We start from the raw sequence: 7,549 nt of genomic DNA, 5'->3' as shown, positions 1-7,549 counted from the left end.
GGGGGGGGGGGGAAAGAGAGAAAAATACTTGTCCATTTCTCTAGCTACAGTGCCAAGTACACCTCTCAGTCTTTATTTACTACAAATACACTAATACGAGTAGTATTTGGTGTCTGACAAGAGGTATATGCTTAAAAGGGGATTCAGTGACTTGATTAGCTTACATCCTTCTAGGACACCACAACTTTGGAAGACCTCTTGAAGAAGAGATTTAGTGACTTGGAGATGAATGTTACCGACATACCTGCAATACCCAAAAGAGGACAAAAAGGAAAAATAAAAAGACAGATAGAAAATATTATGGTAGAAAAGATACAACTAAAACAATGGTTAAATCAAACAGATGTTGCAGTGATAGAAGACCTTATCTCCTCTGGTAAAGGTTCTACGAAGTTTGATTTGCTTGATCTTAGATTTGTTTGTTTAACAACAAAGTGGCTAGATCAAACATGTAGAAGGAAAAATGCCACTGACAGAAATGCAAACAACCTATAGCCAAAAATTCAAATGAAACAAAAATAAAAGCAAAAAATGTAGAGAAAATGTCCTTAAAATGTAGAAATATTTATAACCAAATTTTTAGATGGTATATTTAAGTTTCTAAAGTTGACGAATACCAAATTTTTGGATTGAGCTTTGTATTTGTGTACTGGAAGAGCATTAATCTCCTCCTCACTCATAGAGGGAACACCATGACTATTGTCAGCATCAATGGTGACTTGTAACTCCACTGGACACTATATACGCATCACCGATATTTGACAACAACTCTATCAAAACCAATAAAGCTTTATATACCTAACATAAAACTTGTAGTTGATAACATTTATATACCAATAAAGCTTTATATACCTAAGAAGTAGGGTTCAAAACTGTGGTATATACCTCAATGAGACCATTTTGAATTTCATATGCCATTAAGTAACCTCTCTCCTCCAGATATCAATTGGCAAATGCTCCACTTAAGATGAATTATCACCAATATATGAGACAGACAGGATAGTGATAACTTCAAACAAAGAGGTAAAACACATGAAACAAACTTCATTGATAGATAAGATAAAATTAATGAAAGAACAAGTTCCTTAAGCTTAATCTTACCAAAGCAAACATGGGGAGAAAACTCTAAATCTAAATAAACAAACAGGTAATAAGTTGTCTAAAATTTATTTCTGATATGAAGAATACTACAGGCTATACAGAAACCCTACCCCTCGACTAATCATAAACCTCAAGTCATTCATAGCCAAGAGATAAATATGAGAAATATTTTGACCAAAACCTAATAACATCAGCAGAAAAACCTTAAGACAACAGATCTCAGCACAAGAAATACAATCAACTACATCTTATCTAGTAATAACCATAAAATTGAATAATAAATTCCATAAAAACCAAAACTTTCCCTAAGCACAAGAAAACAATAGAAACCTTAACTTAACGCCACCCAAAAGCTAAACTTTAAGCAAACTAAGAGCACCAAAACCCTTCAAAATCTCTAATTTTGAGAACATAGCAACAAAATAGAGCCGAAATTACCACGAAAACAAGTAAAAGAGAGGATTTTACCAAGGCATTTTAAGTCTTCACTTTCACATGTGCATTAGATCACCCTGCAAAGGCCTCATGAAGGTATTGAACCCCCATCATTAAAGAGTTTAATGATGAGATTACATAACAATTGAACATATAAGCAGACCAATAAAAGATTAATAAGTGAATGATACCTCAAATTGATCAGTAGATCAGTCGATCCCCGAATTGAACTATAGATCCTGGAATTGATGAATACGTTAAATTGATGATGCAAGCAGATAATTTCTTCACATGAATTCTTCACCTGACTATAGATGCATAGCTGACAGTTTCTTGAAAATTACATAAAGAAAAAATAACCATCATAAATAAAGCCTAACGTAGAACATTTAATATCAAAACATAGAGAAAATCCATAAAAAACAACCATTAATCCTTAACTCATGCAAACTCCTATTTTTACTCATGATCCAAATATCTTTATTTAAAGAATAACAAATTAGACACTAATATTTACAAACAATAGAAGTAAAAGTTGTACAGTTCCCAAATATATTAATTCGATATATACTCAATACAATTTAATAAAAAATAAAAAAATCAGAACTGAATCTAGCAAAGAAAAACTTACCAGATTAGGGATTTGGGGAAAGAATCTGAGAGCTCTCGCAGGCAACGGCCTCACTGGAGGTGGCGGCCTTAAATTGGAGGATATCAATGGCGTTGGAAGTTCTGAGAACAGGAGATAGTGGCCGGAGATCACGAGGGTTAAGGTGAGGGTTTGTTAGGGTTTGGAGGATTAGGGCTTTTGGAGGGTCGAGGCGGAGAGGATGAGGAGGGAGCCTCGGCGACAAACTACAGGGCTCTACGACGGCGGCGATTTCCATGTGTGGCGACGACCTCCGACAGGGGTGTTTGTGGAGAAAGTTGATGTATTTATTGTTGTGTTTATTACAACTTCAAACATTACAATAAAAATAAAAGTTAGTTTTTTATAAGACCTTTACATGATGAAACCAAAAATAAGTACAACTCTTGTCAAATAACGCAACGAGTGTTTATCGCCTGATGCTTGTGTGGGATCTTGGCCTGTGACGAGGATATTGATATCCGTGGACCACCAAACGATCAGATCAGATCCAGAGTTTTGTTAATTCATGAAGAAATTAAGAAACCAAAGCAATTATCTCGGCAACAACAATATAATCACTCTTCTCGAGATCACCGCAACGGGATAATCTCAAGGTAAAGAACCGGGCTGCAGATTTGACGAACTCCTCTTCTTTATGCTGAAGAATTCGCTGAAGTCTCCTCCTCCTCTCTAAAATTCGTGGCTCTTCAGTTCCAATTCAGCAGGGCTTCACCGACGCTTGAGAATTCCAGATCTGAAAAAATAAAGGCCCTAGGGTTGTATTTATAGACTTCAGGAGCCCTGTGTTCGGATAAGAACGATCGATTCACTCTTATCTTCAGTTATAACTACTTAACCACGTTCTTGGATGATATTCTATTAGTTAAAACAAATCCAGACAGTTAACGATAGAAAAACAGTTTTAAACTGCCAAAATTCAATTTTTTGGGTCTGCGGACACCCGTGGGTGTCTCGGCCAAGCTTGGGCTGAGACACCTCTTGGTGTCTCGACCAAGACTTGGCCGAGACACTCATGGGTGTCTCGGCCAAGCCTTGGCCGAGACACCACTTGGTGTCTTGGCCAAGGTTTGGCCGAGACACCATTTGGTGTCTTGGCCAACTTTGGCCTGAACTTCGATTCACGCGTTCTGTCCGTTTCTGCAGTATCTTCATCGTCCGAACTCGGAATTGCGTAGTTCAATATACAGTGGAAAGCTAACAAGGAGATATATAAGCTCCCATGATTGAATTATATGTGGAATAAATAGGATATGAGGGGTGCTTCTTATTTCGTAAGCGACGCGGGGCTCCCGATCAGTTCGTGTTTCCATTATTCCGAAGTTTCGTTGCTTTGTATGGTCCATCGACTCACTTCATGTGTTTGTCATCACCATATGAGCTTCTGTGACTCGAATAACAATATTCATCGTCTTCTCTCTGTCTTAAGCCACGTGTGGGGACCTATAGGCAATTTTTGACGCCTAACCAAAGTGTTTCAGTCTTGTTTTTTTTATAAATAAGCCTGAAATACTTTGGGTATGATCGGTCTAACCTTCAGTCAGTGTAAAAGGACCTGTAGTTAGCTTTGACTCTTGACTTCTTCAATTTTTAGTCTATTCAATATCTTAATGAATAACCGAAGTTGTTCCGGCGCTGCGTTTATCGTCTGGCCGTCGTTGAAGTCTCGAATCGAAACTGGTGAGTTGATTTTGGCTCATATTATCGCCTCGCGTTAACTTTTTATCGCAACGCGTTGACCAGCGTTGACCTAGGGTTACGCGTTGACCAGCATTGACCTTAGGATTTCGGATTGCATCGTGTTGACTTTTCATCGTAACGCGTTGACTGGCATTGATCTAGGGTTACGCATTGCCCGACGTTGACTTTTTATTGCAACATGTTGACTGGCGTTGACCTAGGGTTACGCGTTGACCGGCGTTAACCTAGGGTTTCGGATCGCCCGTCGTTGACTTTTCATCACAACATGTTGACCTAGGGTTACGCGTTGACCGACGTTGACCTTAGGGTTTCGCATCAATTGTCGTTGACACAGTTTATACTCGTACATTTGCTGGAGTATACACGGTTTAAACTCTTAAGGTATTGGAGTATGGCGGTCCCAAATGTCGAGGTTGTAGGACCAACTATTAAAGCTGATTCATCTGCATGTATGGATCTTATCTTGAAATTATCGGATTCTTAAGTCACGAGACCAACTAATGAAGCTGGTGCGTCAATGACTCTTGCATTTATAGGATTTTTGGCAAACTTTTAACCATCAACGGGTTTGATGAGCCTTTACCGACTACCGTTTGAGTCAGGCTAGCATGTAGATTGTTTAAGTCCGTTCTTCATGTAACGTTATGCTAAAAGAGTTAACTTTTTTAATGCTATGATATTGAATACGTAGACTTCGTCTTTCTTACGGGAATAGACTATCCGGCAACGTGTGTTAGCGTTGACTCATCCTTACTTAGGATTTAGGATAAAGGTCCCCAGACTTATATTCTAGTATCTTTTTTATTTGGTGAAAGACTAAACCAGCAATGCGTGTTAGGCGTTGACTTATCCTATCTTAGGATTCAGGATAAAATTCCCTAGACATGGATTCTGGTGTCTTCTTCAATCGGTGAAAGACTAAACCAGCAATGCGTGTTAGGCGTTGATTTATCCCTAGTTAGGATTCGGGATAAAATTCCCCGTACGTGTGAGGCACGGATTATGGTGTTATGAATAACAACCTGTCATAATGTTGAATATGTGGGATTTTGTTCTTTTTACGGTCAAGAACTAACCAGTAACACGTGTTAGGCGCTGACTTATCTCTACTTAGGCTTCAGGATAAAAGTCCACAGACTTGGATTCTGGTATCTTTTTCAATCGGTGAAAGACTAAACCAGCAACACGTGTTAGGCGTTGACTTATCCCTACTTAGGATTCGGTATAAAATTCTCTATACACGTGAAGCACGGATTATGATGTTATGAATAACAACCTGCCACAATGTTGAATATGTGGGTTTTTGTTCTTTTTACGATCAAGAACTAACCGGTAACGCGTGTTAGGTGCTGACTTATCCATACTTAGGCTTCGGGATAAAAGTCCCCAGACTCGGATTCTGGTGTCTTTTTTAATCGGTAAAAGACTAAATTGGCAACGCGTGTTAGGCGTTGACTTATCCCTATTTAGGATTCGGGATAAAATTCCTCGTACGTGTGAGGCACGGATTATGGTGTTATGAATAACAACCTGCTATAATATTGAATATGTGGGCTTTTATCTTTTTTACGGTTAAAGGCTAACCGGCAATTCGTGTTAGGCACTGACTTATCCCTACTTAGACTTCGGGATAAAATTCCCCAGACTTAGATTCTGATGTCTTCTTCAATCGGTGAAAGACTAAACCGGTAACGCGTGTTAGGCGCTGACTTATCCCTACTTAGGATTCGGGATAAAGGTCTCCAGACTTATATTCTGGTGTTTTTTTTTATTCGATAAAAGACTAAACCAGTAACACGTGTTAGGCATTAACTTATCCCTATTTAGGATTCGGGATAAAATTCCCCGTACGTGTAAGGCACGGATTTTGGTGTTGAAAAGTAATGTCTTTTATTGGGGCAAAGACGAACACGATACTAGAGAGGAAGAATTTTATATTCTCTCTCCAGTTGCAAAGAAAACTCAAAGTGGGATCTCCACTTTGAGAATCTGAAGAGTGAAACTAAAAGTGGGATCTCCACTCCGAGAATCGAAAAGATTCGGATAATCCTAACTGTCAGAAGGTTTGATTACTGAACTAAAGGTGAATTTCTTATTTATCGAGAGGGAATTATGGTTTTAGCCCTAACTGTAGGAAGGTTTGACCAAGCAGAAGTTTGAGGTGACCCTAACTGTAGGAATGTTTGATCACTCGATTTGAAAGTGGACCTCTCGTTCATGGAAAGAATCGAGAGGAGATTTTGGTTGTGGTCCTAACTGTAAGAAGGTTTGACCAAATAAACAGTGAGAGTGGGAGTACAAATTACATCGGGAGTGTTGATTCGTACAAATCACTCAAAGGAGGTTCCTGTTATTAAGTGACAAATACTTAACACGGAGGGCTTTGATAATCGTTAACGATCAGGATATTAAAATTCAAAGTACTATGTCTGGACTCTAATGTTGAGTGCACAAACACATCAGAAGTTTGAGTGGATTAGACCAGAAAGAATTTTAGTGGTCTCACTGTCAATTGATTTGATCAGTGAGGGATTTTGTAGTGGAGAACTGTGAATCATCAAGCACTCCACAATTACACCGTGGGAGTTTCGTGAGGAAAGATTGATTCAACGAAGTGATCTCATCTCATCTCAGCAAAAGGGTGCTTGGAAGATTACAGAAGGAGTTGGTGGAATTGATCCCAGAAGTGGGATGCGTTTCACCCTTGGAAACATTCAGAGTCCGAGTGGAAGTTTCTCATTTATCCCCGTTTATAGTAATCAGGTTATCCTTAAGAATACCAAACATGACACCTTCTAGGAACTTCCTATCATATGGGTTATCCACCCTCAGCTTTCTTTATGAAACTGGGTCTAATGAGGAATACATTGTATTCAGCTGAATGGTCGGGTTATCCTTAAGAATATCACATACGATATTCTTCTAGGAACTTCCCGTTAAAATTAGAAAATAGTTTAGACTCGTATACCTGTTGAAGTATTGAGAAGCAGTTTATACTCGTATACTCTTTGGAGTGTTGTCGTTCTCATTCGGCTTATCTCAGCGTTATGACACCGGCTTCAACCAAGGTTTGGATACTGTTCTTGAGAGCAAAACAAGTCTTGGTAGGATGAAGGATCCTCCTATGGTACACACAGTACTTTGGATCCAAAGTATTATCAGCTTCCTCCTGATCTACGATAGGTGGTAGTTTGATCTTGTTGTTCTTGAGGAGGGACTCAAAAATGGCTGGAACGTCTTCATTCTTAAAGGAGTACTCCTTTTGGAGTCTCGGATCCGAAGTCTTTTGTCGTCTTTGGGGTTATTATTACGATGTCTGATTAACATCAACAACTGTTACAGGCGCCTTCCCCTTACCACGGGAGACGAAGCTTGAGTTTGGAGGGTTAGCCGTCGGTTGGCTTCTCTCGGCTTTCTTCCTTCTGAGGAAGCACTCGGCCTACTCTCCGGGCACTTTCAACTCTTTCTAGTGCTGTACGGTGCTACTCCCATAACTTCTAACACGTCCAAAGAGAGGTTGTTATGACAGGTTTGGAGGATAAAGTCCTCTGTGATTGGATCTCGGTAGTTCATCGCCTTATTCCGGAAGCGCTTGATGAAGTCGTCGACCGTCTCATCGTATTCCTATTTCTCATCGAAGAGTGTCCTGATTGACACCTCAGT

At 39.4% G+C, this 7,549-nt stretch overlaps 1 long non-coding RNA gene across 7 annotated transcripts in view; it reads right to left on the bottom strand.

Moving 5' to 3' along the window:
• Positions 1-2,485, bottom strand: part of LOC109833122 — a 3,756-nt gene extending 1,271 nt beyond the window's left edge. The window contains exons 1-5 of one of the 7 annotated variants that reach the window (XR_002245098.1): positions 2,168-2,485; positions 1,841-1,868; positions 1,728-1,775; positions 1,570-1,623; positions 165-244 (exon numbers count right to left, since the gene is read on the bottom strand). This is a non-coding gene — a long non-coding RNA (uncharacterized LOC109833122). Of the gene's footprint in view, positions 1-164; positions 245-1,569; positions 1,869-2,167 lie in introns of all 7 variants that reach the window. The other 6 variants (XR_002245094.1, XR_002245095.1, XR_002245097.1 and 3 more) reach the window with 6 other exon arrangements.

This window comes from Asparagus officinalis, chromosome 3 (assembly GCF_001876935.1).
Source record: "Asparagus officinalis chromosome 3, Aspof.V1, whole genome shotgun sequence".
NCBI lineage: Eukaryota > Viridiplantae > Streptophyta > Magnoliopsida > Asparagales > Asparagaceae > Asparagus > Asparagus officinalis.
The sequence above is the reverse complement of the archived record's forward strand: the minus strand, read 5'-3'. Positions and strand labels throughout refer to the sequence as shown.